The sequence below is a fragment of the Chlorocebus sabaeus genome, chromosome 11, assembly GCF_047675955.1.
Source record: "Chlorocebus sabaeus isolate Y175 chromosome 11, mChlSab1.0.hap1, whole genome shotgun sequence".
NCBI classification, from domain to species: Eukaryota; Metazoa; Chordata; class Mammalia; order Primates; family Cercopithecidae; genus Chlorocebus; species Chlorocebus sabaeus.
Window position 1 is genome coordinate 24,391,999 of NC_132914.1, and position 16,515 is coordinate 24,408,513.

Sequence of the window (16,515 nt, forward strand, 5' to 3'; positions counted from 1 at the left end):
ATTGAAGACATTATGTTAAATGAATAAAATTAAATATGGAAGGCCAAATACTGTATGATTAAGTAATATGAGGTACCTAGAATAGTTAAATTCATAGAGAGTGAAGGTAGAACACTGGTTACCAGAGGTGAGGAGATGGGAGAATGAGGACTTGTTAAAAAATGGGTATGTAGTTTCAGTTTGGGATGATGAAACGTTCTGGAAACGGGTGGTGATGATGGTTGTACAACAGTGTAAATGTACGTAATGCCATTGAACTGTGTACATTAAAAACGGTTAACATGGTAAGTTTTATGTTAAACATATTTTACCATGATAAAAAGAAACCTATAGAGGATTCACACAAATTAGTAAAGTTTTAGGTCACAATTAAAATTTTTAAGAATAAAATTAAAAGCAGAAATTTACCCCAGCAAAATAAGGTGAGGAGTAAATATAAAGAGAAAATCAAGTGTTTACTTTCTAGAGAAAACGCTGAATTGAGGGACACTAGACAGAGCTGAAAGCAGTATTAAAATGGAGGGAGTCAAAGAACACCTATTACAATGTAAGACATCTGGTTCCTGCCCACTCTCAAATTCCAGTGTCTTATCAGCCAGGGTTAGACTTTCTGAGGAGATGGGAGAATTGCTTTCTGAGTTTGTCAAGGAGATCAAGAGAATTTTGGGGGTTGATGGAACTGTCCCATATCCTGATTACAGAGGTGGTGAAAATTCAGAATTGTACATCCAAAATATAGCCAATTTTAACATATGTTAATTTTAGAAATTACAAAACAAAAGATACAAACGCAACAAGATAAAAAGGATCTCACTCAACAACTTTGACTTTTAATTCTTAAACATTTTGGACCTTCTTCCTAAGAAAGAGTTAGAAAGTGGGAATTTGCTACAATTTTAGATTATAAAGGTTTTCTAAAACACTAGCTAATTTAGATTGATCTCTATATATGTACAATATGCCACATGAGTATAAAGAATAAATAGCAAATGTTTTATGTGTGCAGGACAGCAGGCAGTCAGGGTTCACCATACACCATTTAAGATAATAAGAATATAATATAATGATAGACTCTTAAATAAACAAAGTGAAAAGCAATTCTTTCCATTTCAACTGATGCTAAGAAACCAAGTGTGCAGTACTTTCTGAGTACAAAAATAATGAGCTGTGCTTCCACCTCTACGTTTTTCCTTGCCAAGAGAACTCACACTTCCTTCCCAATCTCTGAAACACAGTTTGAAAACATCTCATTCTAATGGGAGAGTGGGTGAAAGTGGGGGCTGTTACTGGTGTTACGGTCTAAACGGAATCCTCTCTCTTTAAAATTATTTGGCTTTATTAATACAAAGAGATGAAATACGGATGAAAACATTTTAAGGCTTGTATCTTCTAATATCTATGATGTTATCAATTATATTTAGACAAAACAATCTCAGATATCTTTTTCTTTGATATCCACCATCCTCGCCACTTGAAATTCCCAATTCCAACTCTTAACTCATGTGCTCATATATGGATTACTAATAGAATTGTTCAGCTGACAGGCAAATATTTGCTTTTGGTTTTGTTTTTTGCTTTTTGAGACCGAGTCTTGCTCTGTTGCCCAGGCTGGTGAGCAGTGGTGCCATCTTGGCTCACTGTAACCTCTGCCTCCCAGATAAAGTTATTCTTCTGCCTCAGCCTCCTGAGTAGCTGGGATTACAGGCGCCTGCCACCGCGCCCAGCTAATTTTTGTGTTTTTAGTAGAGATGGGGTTTCACCATGTTGGCCAGGCTGGTCTCGAACTCTTGACCTCGTGATCCGCCTGCCTCGGCCTCCAAAGTGTTGGGATTACAGGCATGAGCCACCGCTCCTAGCCTCAAGCAAATGTTTCTAAAGAAGACAGTCCCTCCATTGTTTCAAAATTGTGGGAGAATAAAAATGTAGCTAGAACTTTAAGAAAAAAGAAAGGAGGAAAGTATTGAAGAAAATAGTTGAGGGGAAGAAAGAGGTAAAGAGGAATTAACAGAGGAAGGTAGTTAAAAATAAAGGGAAAAAATGAAGGAAAAAAGATAGGAAAGAGAAAAAGAGAGAAATAGAGTTAAGAAATAGGAACAGAAAAGTAAATATTTGGAAGTTCCTATTTTTAAATCTTTAGGAGCCCTAAGGACTAAAAAAGTATATGGTGTCCATCTAGTTGGCTATGCGATTCAAAATAAAACAACATTCTGATGACTACTATGAAACTACTTTATGTTCAACTTTGTTATTTATTTATTTATTTCTAGATGGTCCTTATTTTTCATGCATAAGCATGTTCTTAATGTTCTTAGGTTGTGTCTTGGGTTATCCAGCCCTGGTCTGACGTGCTCATCTTCCTTCTTATTCCATGGAGTTGGAATGAGAATAATTAAAGCTTTCTTGCTTAACTGGATCTTCAGAGCTGGCTTGATAATTTTCAGGGTTGCAAAGCATTTCTTTCTAATGCCTCAAATCAATGCTTGCCTCAATATTCTTCTCCCATTTTTTCCTTGACAACACATGAATAAATGTATCCATGAATCAGGAAAGTCCACTCACAAGGTACAGAGGCTCCTTCTGGAGATTTCTGGGCTCCTGGCTACTTTCATTAGTGCTTTTTAAAAATCTTCTTTTATCCCTTTCTCCATGAGATACAGGTAGATAGCTATACTTATAGGTATTTAACAAATAAGAAAACTTGAGTGCTGGGTAGGTTAAAAGACATGAGACCAGATTCATATATCACTTCAGAGGCAGGTTGAGACTAGAACCCTTAATCCATCTATGCCAGAGGTTGCAGTTTTTTGTGTGTGAAAAATCAGACCTTGGCAATGACCTTAAGCAGTAGGATATAAATAACTCCCACAAGCTTAGCGTTCCAATAACGGAACAGCAGGCATACGTGGGTTAATTCACTGCTGTATTTGTAGAGCAATATGGGAGGTTAGAATGGATCATCATAGGTAGGCCAACTATTTTGGTTGCCTTTATAATGCCCTAACTATTCATTCTTGTTGTAAAACTCTCTTTATTATGACAAATACAACAAATTTCCAGTAACACAATGGCTTGCCCTTCAAAGAGGAATGCTTGTTCCTTTCACAAATAACTGTCAATGCTATTAAAGCAAAGCTCTAGTAACTCTTATGGAATGCAAAGGAAGAAAGAGAGACAGATTATTTATATTTTTAGTAAGAATTGAAACATACATTTTTGTAATCTGACATGCAGATGAAAAGATTTTTATACCGAAGGGATATTTTGTTTTCATAAAGACATTTTGCTTGCATTAAATATGAGGACTTGGCTTCCAAAGGTGTTCAACCCAAACTTGAATTAAGATGAATTTCTCCATTTGCCTTAAACCTTTATGCTGCAGAATATAATTTCTGCCTCCAAGAAAGTTACTTGCTAACTTGAAATATGGACAGGCTCTTTGCCAGTTTTATACCTTTGAATCTAGGAGATAATGATGAATATAACAGCTAATGAGGCTGAATGCTCACGCGAGGCTAAATGCTTATGCTACGCTGAGTATTTTGTGTGTGCCATGTCATTTAAATCTCACAACACCTTTATCAGGTAGGAATAACAGTATCTCATTTCACAGGTGAAGACACGGAGACTAAGAGATATTCAATATCTTCATCGAAGACACATGCAAATAAGGCCTGTGTTATCCTACAGCTCAAGCTCATAACCCATTACATTATACCTACCATTTAAATATTATTACTTGTAAGTTTTAACATTCATAAATGTTTAAATAAGATTTAGTGGAGCATGTTTCAGAGGAAAAAAAAAACCTCAAGTCATCAAAGTCATCTAACTGGTTACTCTCTCTCAATATAGCATTATAATACTAACTGGTTACAATGCAAATATTCTCTGTATAAAAACTTGATATTTTATGGTTTTATATTATATTTAATGCTAGGCTTATATCTCAGGTGACACAAAAATATCAAAATTTAAAATTTCTCTGGAAGAAAACCAGAAGCAGGATGAATCAAACCAAAATAAGAATAAAAGTAAAGAACGTGTAAGGGCCTTTACTTTTTTTTATTGTTTGGTTTAACTTTTTTTGTTTTTGTTTGGTTAAGTGTCTTTGCTTATCTCCTTTCTATTAATCAAATATTTTAGTTGTACTATTCCTACTAATTTAAAATTTCTTTTAAACCAAAGAATGAAAGCCAGGGGTTGGGGTGGGGAACTAGCCATATGAAAAATACTTGGAGAGCATATTTAAAATAGTAGGAGTCATATACTACAGTATAGTGAAATTTCGGATGGAATTGTCTCTGTTATCTTAAGCAACTATTACAGATGAAAGGACAATATTTTCTATAGTTCTGCTTCACTCCATAAAGGAGGTAATTGTAACTTTCACGAACACTATTACTTTTAAAATTATATGTTGAAGAAGTTCTAGTAGTAGAGAAAGCAAGACATAATATTGTTGTAATTTTCATATTAGAGGCATTAATTACGCTGCCCCAAAGCTCACTGTAGCAAATAATTTGTGAGCATACTTTGATTCTGTTCCTCCATTTCTTCCTGTTCATTTTCTTCATTCAAGGAGCGTTTGGATAAGAAAAAGGAATATGGCATTAAGAGAAAGGTCAAGGTTAAGAAAAATGGAAAAACTAGAGTTCATCCCTCCCTTTCGTCTTGTTTTCATACCCTCAATTTGGCAGGAAAATACTGAAACTTCCACAGGAGACAGCAAATTTGAAATGTGCATGGCTGGCTGAAGCTTTTTTTTTTTTTTTTTTTTCTCTGGAGGAATCAAATAGGGCTCTATTTTCAAGTCTTGTGAAGACACTTGCCAACCAAACCCAGCTCAAAATTGTAATGTGGTTTTTCTTCTTGGTCTTTCTCTCAGAACAGTTCATTCATGACTGCAGCATCTTATCTGCATGATTATATAATCATTTTTGAATACTATCTTTCTTCTAAAAAGCAAATAAAATGTCATCAAGACTTGTGATGTAAACAATCTCACTTTGAACCTTCTATGTACAAATAGATATGAAACAGCACGCTTCTCTGTTGTTTTGTTTTCTAAATTCCTTGATCTTTCAATAGCTTTCCACAAAGGAATTAATTCACAGAACACAATCACTGAACTCAGCAAAATGAAAGCAATTCAGAAGGTTGCCATTGTTACCAAAATGCAAATCCTAACCATTGTTTTATTCATTCATTCTTAATTTAATGGCCTAAGTGCAAAATTAACAATTTCTCTTCCCATCATTTTAAACAAAACAACTTAAAAATAACGTATAAAAATATATGCATTTAGTTTTAAGACTATCATGGCAAAATGGGAAGAAGGTAGATTTAATTGTCAGTTGCTAGGATTCCGGGGACCCTTTTGTTAATATCTGTTTTAGCCAGGTCACTATGTAGAGTCTAAATTGCCTCATCCATAAAATTAAGGAGCTGGAATAGAAGAATGGTTTTTAAGTTTTGTTTAGCAGTAGAAATCTTTAACTCAATTTTAACCAGTAGAACGTAATATATAAAACAAATAAAAGTCAATGGTACTATTTGGAGGGTGCTTGAACATACTTGGAGTCCGGTGAATAGTTTGAAACAACATTTTCAACCATCTGTGCGGTCTTTTTCATATCAAATATACTTGTTAGAATGATAGGTTGTTTGCCTTTCTTCAAACTCTATTCCACTTTCATATTTCATTCATTCTCTTTCATTTCAACCTCCTCTATGATCCACCAAGGATCCTTGACTGATTCATCTTTGCATTCCTTATAATGCTTAGCTCAATAGCTTACAAAGAATAAATATTTGCTGAATAAATGAAGTTTCCAGGATACTATGGGTCTATAAAAATAATTCACTTTCACACTCAAGTTTGAAATAAAACTGGTCAAAGAAAAGTTTTCTCAATTCAAGAAATAATTTTGCTGTGGACAATATATAGGTGGAATAAAGGACATGTATCCTAGTGTATCTAGGACATGTGTCTATTACCCAGGAAATAAATAAGCTTTGAATGGCTATACAAGAAAATATTTTTATATTATTTATAAAAAGTTGCATATTACATTAAAAGCACCTATGTAAACATAATTTATTTTAGACTTTGTAAGAAATTTATTTCGAAGAGTTAGAGGCAGCACATAGAAACAATTCATTTGCATTACCTCCATGGAGAAATGGGAATTGACTGGAGATGTTATTCCCATTTTATAGATACAAATACTGTAACAAGGAACAAACAATAGCAAAATATGAAAAACTACCCTTCAGGAAACTACCCAGATTGTCTTCTGGATAAGTAAACTCATTGCCTACCATAGATTCTTGAGATGGGCCTTTATTTTATACCACAGAGGCGAATGAAATTATTTCTTCAAAAATAAGACATGTTGTCTCAGTTTTATTAACATACTTTAGATGCTGCTCTGAAACATAAGGAAAGTCTGCCATGCCCTAATTTTCAAGACTTCCTTTAAGCAATAAAAAATAGTTCTCAAACCTACTAATAACAGTTATTAATCAGCTAATACTATTAAATATTAACTCTAATCCAGCACATGGTATTTGAGAAATAATACATTTATTGTTCTAAGATTTTGCATGCATTATCTCATTTAATCCTCAATAATAAGAGATCATTTATACCCATTTTACAGACAAGAAAATTTAGGCATAGAGAGGATAGGTAACTGGCCCAGAGTTACAGAGCTAGTAAGTAACAGCATGATCATTTAAGGAAGAGATGGCTGCAAGAACCACACTCATAGCCATTATGTTATACTGCCTCTCACTAAATGAAGTGCTTCTTAAAATATTAAAGATAATAGCTTAATAAAATAAAATTGCTTTCATCTTTTTATCTTTCCTCTATCCCCTAAGACATTAAATTTTTATATGTATCTATATATAATTAAGTAAATTTTTCTCTGTATATTTAATTAAGACTCCACCCTATGTTACAAGTTGTATGTAATGCAATTTGTATATCCCAGTTGCATGCTTTGACTTAACCATACAAACAATGGATAAAAATCCATGGATAACATTAAATAGTTTTCTAGTATCAACAACAACAACAACAACAACAACAACAACAACAAAAACCCCAGCATTTGTTCCTCTTAAGGAGCATATGTCTTCATTTGGGTTATTGGTCCTATTAAGGTGATAACTTTTACTTAGGTAAAATTTTACTCCCAAGATTGAATTTGTCTTTATAAAACATTCCTTAAATAAATTAAAGAATACTAGTAACATAAACTAAACCAACAATTAGGCTGAAGAACAAGTTTCTAAGATAAACATAATCTGTGAACTTGAAAAATATTAGTTGCCCTCTCTTCTTATCCATAGCCAAGATTAGAAAACTGAATATTTCTGTTTTTCTTGATAAAATTTTAAAAAGAATACTTTAGAAATTTCAAGAAATTGGTATTGTTCATAGAATTACATCTGTTGCTGGTCTTGGGCCAGCAATTCCTTTATGTACATTAATTAGCCCAAAAACATTTTAGAGTCACTTAAATATGTTTTGATTAAGATAACACAGGATACTATCAAGGAATGGGCACAGACTTGTGATCAGAAAACCTGGTATTGACTAAAGTTATATAGCTTCGATATAGGTAATAACAAAATTTCAAATATAATTTTAAAGTTTACCATTTATTTAATTGGTCATTACAATAAAAATGAACACTTTGGAAAAACACATGTGGACTGATGCTTCTGTTAGCATGTAGTGAGACATGAAGCTGCTGAAAGCAAGAAAACACAGAAATAGTATGAAAAAGACACTGTGTGTACTGACTCCACTGACCAAATGTCAAGCACCTCCTGGGAACTCTAGGGGTGGTAACAACTATGGAAGCAGTTCCTAATAGGTTCTTCCTTAAAGGGGATTCTTGAAAAACTGCTGGGCTCTGACTCTAGCCCATACGGGCTTGGAAAAGTCAGAGAAAATGTTGGCTGCACTTTTTCAGGCCTATTTGCATATGTTCTTTAGTATGCAGAATGTCTCTGTATATAATTTAATTGTTGTTGGTTTTTTTTTGCCTCTATTAATACATATGCAAATGACTTACTCTTGCAGCTGTGCTGTATTAATCATATGTGTGTGCTTCTGTCTGTCTGCCCTCCAGGCTCAGGGTCGAAGGCAAAGGAAAAGAGGGAATTCAGTCTTTTAACCTGCAAGAAAACTCACTCATGCACACAGAAGTCCAACAGCAAACAGCACACCAGGGTTGCAACTGAAATGAAGAGCAGTTGATCATTATTCACCCAGTATGAAAATGATACGACCTAAAAGTTTAACCAAGTAGTACAATAGTTGGGTAGGTAAAGATGAATACTTAACAAGTATACATGATTGTAAGTAATTTCTTCAATAACAAGATAAAAATCCACACATCTAGATCTTTCTATATGGTTATTACTTCCTTATTGATTTTCTGGAAGTTTCTCTTGGCCAAGCATATAAGGCCATGCTCAGTCACTCACAGTGCTGGGAAATACGGAACATTCATTTATCTGTGTCCTGTCATAATTATTGACCTTCTTCAGAGACTGGCAGGAGTTTGATAAAAAGATGAGCTTCAGTATTTCATCTACCTCTATGTTGATGTTACTCTCCATCAGACAGGAGCTTAAGCCATTTCCAATATTACTTCCTATACCTATGATTGCTAAGAAAAAAGATTGATTTCAGTTGATATTTTGTATGATTCATTCTCTAACACGATCACACATCATCTATCATTTTCTTTATTCCAGAGAATGCATACTACTAATATTACTGGTTACTGAAGCTGTAAGCCCATGAGGTTTCATTTATGACAACTTGGAATTTTGAGCCTTTATTCCAAAAATATTATTATGAATTTTTTAAATAGTCCTACTAAAATAATTGTAAAAGTTTAATTAAGTCAGTAAAAATCATGATTGAATGCTACTTGCTTATTTTGAATTAAGTAAGACTGTCCAAAAAGAATTTCAATCTTTTTTTCCTTCTGCTTATCACTATCAATCATTGGTTGGAGTCAACATTTTTGGCTTCCTATAGGTAGAACAGGTGGTAACCATCTTTTGGCCAAGACAAATACAGTATTTATAAAGTGAGAAATAAGTGGATAAATATTTCCTTCTAATTTCAAATCTTAGAAGTGTAGCAAAAAACAGAAACAGTACATTACAGAAGAATTACTACTATTAAAATATTCATGATGTCCATTAAGTAAAAATGCAAATAATAACAAAAATGAATATGAGAAATAAATGCTAGATGGACTGTTGCCATCATTTGATCTTATTAATTAGAAACAGATGATTCACTTAGCTGATTTTATCTTGTCACAAATGTCCAAAAATTCAAAGTGTAACTTCATTTTGTGTAAATAGTGATATTCATTTTTAATATTAAAATGAACATAGATAAGTAAGCTATATAAATGAATCCCTCGCCTTTAAAAAGAGTCAGCATCAGTATAATAAATAAGTAAATATCCAAATCATCATTGGCTCTTGGAGATAAAAAAAGAGTACTTGAGGATGTAGAAGAATGAAAAAAAGAAGGAAGGAGAGGAAGAGAGAAGAAGATAAACTCAGCGTATGGTATTGCTAACTGGCTAGTAATTATTTTGATAAACAAATCCTTTCATTATTTAGAAATAATTTACTTCAATATTGTATTGGCAGAATAAGCCATAATGAGTCAAATAAAAGTACTTCCAGTAGTTCATATTTTTATATATGTCTATACATACACTAAAACATAATATAGGAATTCTCAAGTATTGTAACATTTGGTCTTCTCATGTAAATTATAATGATTTTAAAATAATTAGATAAACTGTAATAAGTGCTAAAACACATTCTTTACACAGCAACCCATTGTTATGATAAAATAAAGGGAGGAAAGAACAGGAGAGAGAGCGAGCTGTGGATTCTTCATACTCTTAGAATCTTCCAATGGGGGCAAGATAAAATATCAAGTTCCCGGCCATTAAATTAATATCATTTACTGCAGAAATCAATATATACTGCTTTGTTTTATTAAAACTTCTTATGACCATTAGCCATGATAGTTTCTTTCATTTGCAAGTATGCATTGAATACCTGCTATTTGCTAGGCATTCTTCTGGATACCTGAGATACATTATTGAACAACAGCAACGATTCCTGTCCTTGTGGGGTGGTACATTTGGAAAAGAAAGACAATACACAAGAAACATAATACATTTTATAGTATATTTGAAGCTAGGAAGTGTGATATCTCTTAGGATCCATCTTACAATTTTAAGTAGGTTGGTTAAGGTAGGCCTCAGAGAGATGGTATTAGAGTAACTACATGAATGAAGCGAAAGAATTAGCCTTCCATGCAGAGGGAAGAGCTAGCACAAAACTCTAGGAAGGGAGTATGCCTTGGTAAGATAAGGGCCAGAAAAGAGCCTAATGTATCTGGAATAGACTGAGTAGGTGATGTGGAGCAAAACAGTTACAAAATTAATGTTTGTAAACATTGTAGTGCTAAACATGCTACTAGGCACAGAGAGTGTTTTCATACATTTCTTTTATTTCAATAAATGAGACAGTTTATTATAAAATTTCAACACTATCTTAATTAACCAATTTCAAACTATTTTTTTCCTCTATCAGCAAACCATGCCTTTGATATTTGAAATTCTGCTATTGTCTCGTTTTAAAAGGTGGAGATTAATTAATATAGAAAACTAATTATTAGTATTCAGCTTAATTTCAATATTATAAAGCAAGATAGCTATTTGAGCAAAATAGATGAATAATTTAACGAAAGTACACTGTTATGATTCATTCTTCATTCTCTATTTAACACATATTTCTTGAGTCCATAAAATATTTCAAGCACTTGGTTAAGTACAAATGATGGTGAACCATTGACTTTACAGACTTTACCATCTGGTAGATGCCAGAAAGTAGGATTTAAAACATTCTACCAGCAATGTGAGAAGGGAAATGCAGCGTGCTCTCAGAACACACAGGAGCTACTTTAAGCCAGACTTAAGACCAATGAATTCTTCCCTGAAAAAAGTGATGTTTTAACCTGAAACCTGAGGGGTAAGTGGGAGTTGGTTAGTAAAGATGGTAAGTAATGGGGTTATTTCCTGGGGTTAGTCCAGGAAGAGGAAACACCACTTGTAAAGATCCAGAGTTGAGAAAGAACTTCAAAACATCAGAGAGTCATTTAAGGTCCTTGAGCAGGAAGAGGACATGACAAAATTTTCTAAAATCAGCAAGGGACATGGATGAAGCTGGAAACCATCATTCTGAGCAAACTATCGCAAATACAGAAAACCAAACACCGCATGTTCTCACTCATAGATGGGAACTGAACAATGAGAACACTTGGACACAGGATGGGGAACATCACACACCGGGGCCTGTCATGGGGTGGGGAGAGGGGAAGGGATAGCATTAGGAGAAATACCTAATGTAAATGACGAGTTAATGGATGCAGCACACCAACATGGCACATGTATACATATGTAACAAACCTGCACGTTGTGCACATGTACCCTAGAACTTAAAGTACAATAAATTAAAAAAAAACATAAAAAAAGAAAGATTATTCTGACTAATGTATAGTGTATAGTGGAGAGTGCATTGAAGGGGGCAAGATGAAGACAGAAGACCAGTTTAGGGGCTGCTGTGGTGAATTAGGAAAGTAGTAAGGATAGCTCAACCCAAATGAGTGACAATTATGATGGAAGAAAATTGATAGATTCTTGGTTTATTAGTAGGTGGAATGAAAAGCTAGTGAATGAATAAATGTATGGGGAAGAGGGAGGAAGAGAAGCTAAGAAAAGCTCTCATGTTTCTGGGTTGAAAAATAGATGAAATGGAGTCATTCACTAAGACCAAAGAATAAGGAAGTCTAGGGACAAGGCAGACAACCACTGATGAGTTCCGTTTTGGACTCAGTTTACAGTGTCTGTAAATTTCTGTATATTTCCGCTTCATAGTCAACAAGCAGTGGGCTAATGTGAATTTGAAGCTCAAGGAAGATTTAAAATGCATAAAGAAAAAGACAAATTTAATATTAAAATAATAAATTGTGTGTATGGTACATGCTAATTTGTATTATTTATATATATGATCTAGATTAAGCTGACTTTCTCCATAAAAATAAATATATATGAAGATTTTTTAGAATATTTTAACTGCTTCTGAAAGTACACAGTAAGGTGATGTTTCTACATGAAGAATTTTTTATTATATAAGGATCTCCAGGGACATAAAATAATAGTTAAGTAATAAACTGTAGTTTCCTTTAAAGCATATCATTTTGCTTGTCTTTTAAAATAATTGTACTTGTCTGCACTCTTTAATAAAAATTTTGGATTTGCTTATCATAATATTATCCAAGTGTGAACAATTATATGCAAAAGGTTATTTCAAATGAAAACACATATGGTAGGTAAATAAAGTCAACCATAAGTAGGAATAGATTTATAATGTCCCTTATTTAATCTAGGTGTTCAAAAAGAAGTACTTGAATTAACATATATCCATGTAAAGAGGCATCAAATAGAAAATTCAGAGTCTGAAGTAGATAGCTGTCATTACGAATCCTGCTACTTCTTTCATTATTGCAAAGCACACAGAGTATTTGTATTAATGTCAGTTAGTCAGCATTATTGTTATAATTTCATTAGCTGGTTATGAGTTAACAAATGTCTGAAGAGGGCCAATGTCTCCAAAGATTAACATAAAGTCTCCTGTACTTGAAGAAGCAAATATAATTGTTTAAAGCCATGGATTTTGGACTCTGTGACCCAGCTTTCTTCTTTGCCAAATGGAGATATTAATACATAACACAAAATCTTGTAATATGAATTAAATAAGATAATCTTTGGAAAATCTTTACCAGAGAAACTAGCTTAAGAAAATATTCCATAACCATGGGTGATATAAACTAGTGACATCAGTTGTTATGGCACTTTACATGCGTTAAAATCATTAGGTTTGGACCCAAGGAAAAGAAAACAGCATCCTTTTGTATTTAAAATATATATGACAGCATCATTTTGTGTTTAAAATATATATCCCCTCCACATTGCCATTGAATAAAACCACTAGTTCTTTGACAAGGCTATTTCAGTTGTTACTCCAACTGGTCTTCCTGCTGTTACCTCAACCCATCTTACTGCTGCCTTATCAAGTATAGCTGTGAGTTTATCACTACCTACTTAAAACATACATGAACAGATTAAACAAAAATAGAAAATGAGTAAGAACAAGCCAACAACAACAAACTCTTCAATGGTTCTAAAGAAAGACACCAGCAATTGGTACTAGACAGCACCCATACCACCAATCATACTCCCCTCATTGAAACCTTGCTGTCCTGGCCCTACTTCAGTCAATGTTCATGACTGTCTCTCACCTCTCTCATTCTTCTCACCCCATCTTTCCATTCCCACAATACATATGAGCTCATGTCTGGTGAGGGAGCTGAGGAGAGAGAAGACTCGGTTAATAGCTTTTACAGGGTGGCTTGGTTCTTAGTGGTCTTCCCTGCTTACCCAAAAAGCAGAATTCGTAGAAACTGGAGAAGCCAGAATAAAGCAAAAACTTGAACGTTGTTCCTCAACTGGTTTTTCGTTGAGCTAAAAACCTAAAGACTCCTCCATCCGTAGAAACGTCTTAGGAGAACTGGACAGTGTACAGCTTGGTGGTGTATTATGTAACTAAAGACACAGTAATGCCTGTTTTCTCTACTGAAGTTATCTAAAGCTGGAGGTGGGCTGCTGGAAAACAGTGTGGTGTTTGCTGCAGGCTGAGATGAGGACTGCGATGTACTACCACCACAGCTCTAACAGGGCACAGAAGAGGACCTCAGCAGCAGACTACAGGGTTCTCCATGGAGCAGCACAGAGGGTGAACAAAGGCAGGTGTCATGCTACCCATGTAGCTCCTGGCCAGTAGTGGTGACATCCCAAATAAAAAGAAGGGCAGGAATCATAGATCAACAGACCTGGCTACCCCTCTCTTAACAGACCAAGAAAAGCTGTTCAATACACAAGAAAATAACACACACACCGTCTCCACGGTATCTCAGGGCAGACATACCTTCCTAAACCCATATCTGCACAGGAACAAAATTGGAGCTGAAGAACAAAAGAGTAAGCTGCACCCTTCTTACTTCTGGTCTCTAGAGCTGGGATTCTTAACTAATGATGGAAGGGGAAACAGTGAGATATGAAATGGATATAAGACTAAAGTTTCCATCAGGACTGAATTTTAATAACTGAAAGGACTGGAAAGTGATGCAGTCTACTCAAGGTATTAAGAGATGGAAAATAGAGATTTAACAGAGCATAATTAAAAGCAGATTTTGGAGAAAATTAAAACTGACCCATATATTATACTCCACTGAGATGAAACATCTCAAAAATAGGTTTCAAAGATTGGGGTGAATTTTAGGTAAGGCTTATGATAAAACATCTGACTCGGCATTATAGTTAGCCTTTCTGTCCCCCATCTCGGCAGGTTTGTGGAGAAAAAAAGAATTTGGATGCTATTTTAAGGCAAGGGGAGGGAGAGTAACAGATATCCTTTATAGCTCTGGGGAAGGCTGAAGTCAAGGTCAAGGGGTCTGTGAATACTGTGTTAGGAACAAGCAGAAAAGTGAGTTGGTGTAAGCACCCTAGCAAAAGTGAGAGTCCGTCCACTTCAAAGAAAAGCCAGGTTCTCTGACACGACATGTTTTAGTCATGTGTTTGATTCTGAATAACAGTTATTTTCTCACTGCAAAAAACAAACAAACAAACAAACAAAAAAATTTGTGTTTTTCTATGTTTATGTGAATGTGTTTTAATAGTAGCTGATGGCTTTCCATGAAAAACTTTTGGATTATTACTTTTCTTGTTATACTACAGTATTGATTATTTGGGGCTATACAACTCATGCATTTTAATGGGTACAATACCACTTGTATGAAAGCAACTTTACCCTGTTTACATATCAAATCATAGTTAAAGTAAGAGCATATATGTTTGGTGTCTAAAGTTTCTCTTGTTCAGTGACAAAACTGTTTATATTTTAATATCTCAAGATAATCTCAAATATAAGAATGAAAATAAAAATCAGCATCAAATAGTCTCATACTGTCTCTATAGGAAAAGTTGATTCGATTGTTGCTTAACATAGCTACTTTCAAAGAGAGTCCTGCAATGAACATAGGAGTTGCCTCTAATTTGCTCTCACTTCCTCTCGTCACTAATCCAACGGTCAAAGGAGAATGTCTAACTTGCTTTGAAAACCAACATCTGAAATCTCTAAAACCCCTATTCCTATATTTAATCTATTGCTGGATATTATTCCCTCTTGCTAATTCCACTACTCTTTTTAGTTTTACCTATTACAATCACTTTTTCGTGTTATAGTTATTCCCCAGATGCCATTTCAAAGGGTAACAAATGTTATGTTACTTTTATTGTCCCCATGGCTCCAACACTTCCCAAGGCATTTCCAGCTCAAAGAAAACAGATACTCACAGTGTAGTTCTTCGCAGAAAAGGTAGAATAGAAATGAACGTTATTAACCTCTGTAGAACACAGTATGTCTCAGCTTTCACACTGGTAGTTCCTCCTGTGAAACTCAACTGGCCTTTCAGAAACCCACCAGGTCTTCTGATAAACCCATGTGCAGGCCAGATGTATCTGTGTTGATGCTACAATATAAAACTATATTTTCCTTATAGACTAAGATCATCTATCATGACAATACCTTTTCATGAAGAAAAATTAATTATTAAGTATAACTGCTTTATCTCTGGCTTCTTAGGCATACTGTGTCTTTCAGGCTAACGAACATAAGAAACTTCTCACAAGAGGAGAGTAATCCTATTATTAGATGATTTTCTATTCCCATTACTTGCATAATCACAAGGTCCATAGCGATAGAAACTAAGGAATGTTTTGTGGGATGCTGATTCAAAAATGTCAACAGTTAATCAAAGCTACCTGTTACTCTAATTGTATTGATTTTCTTTTCAACCTCAGAGACAAAGCTTCTCAAATCACTTGGACATCTGGTAAAATCATTGTTGACATTCTCGGATTATAGGAATATGTATTCCGCATGGCTAGAAAAGTCCTAATTGTGATGACTGGGATAAAGTTGTGCTTATTTAGTCTCCAGCTTATTTGGTCTACTTTTCCTTGCTTGCCCAACTGAGCTGGCATTAGCAGGAGAACAAAGAGACCTACAGACCATTTCAATGATACTGGGCATCCTGAGCAATTTTAAATGCATTTTTGTTAAGTCGCCTTGCTCCTCAAGTGTCTGAATACCTTTTGCAGGTTGTTTTGTTCTTTTTACCTTGATAAAGATCATTCTGTGACAAAATTATGGCACACGGTCATCAAAGCAAAACTACAGCTCACTTTCTTAATCATACAGGCAAGAAAGAAATATAATAAGCTATGTTTAGTGCAGAAAACAGGGCTAAAAATTAAGAGAATCAACATT

At 34.4% G+C, this 16,515-nt stretch overlaps 1 protein-coding gene across 8 annotated transcripts in view; it reads right to left on the reverse strand.

Annotated features, from left to right (window-relative positions):
* Positions 1–16,515, reverse strand: part of SOX5 (SRY-box transcription factor 5) — a 1,032,593-nt gene that overhangs the window by 96,365 nt on the left and 919,713 nt on the right. The gene's annotated exons all lie outside the window — the stretch shown is intronic.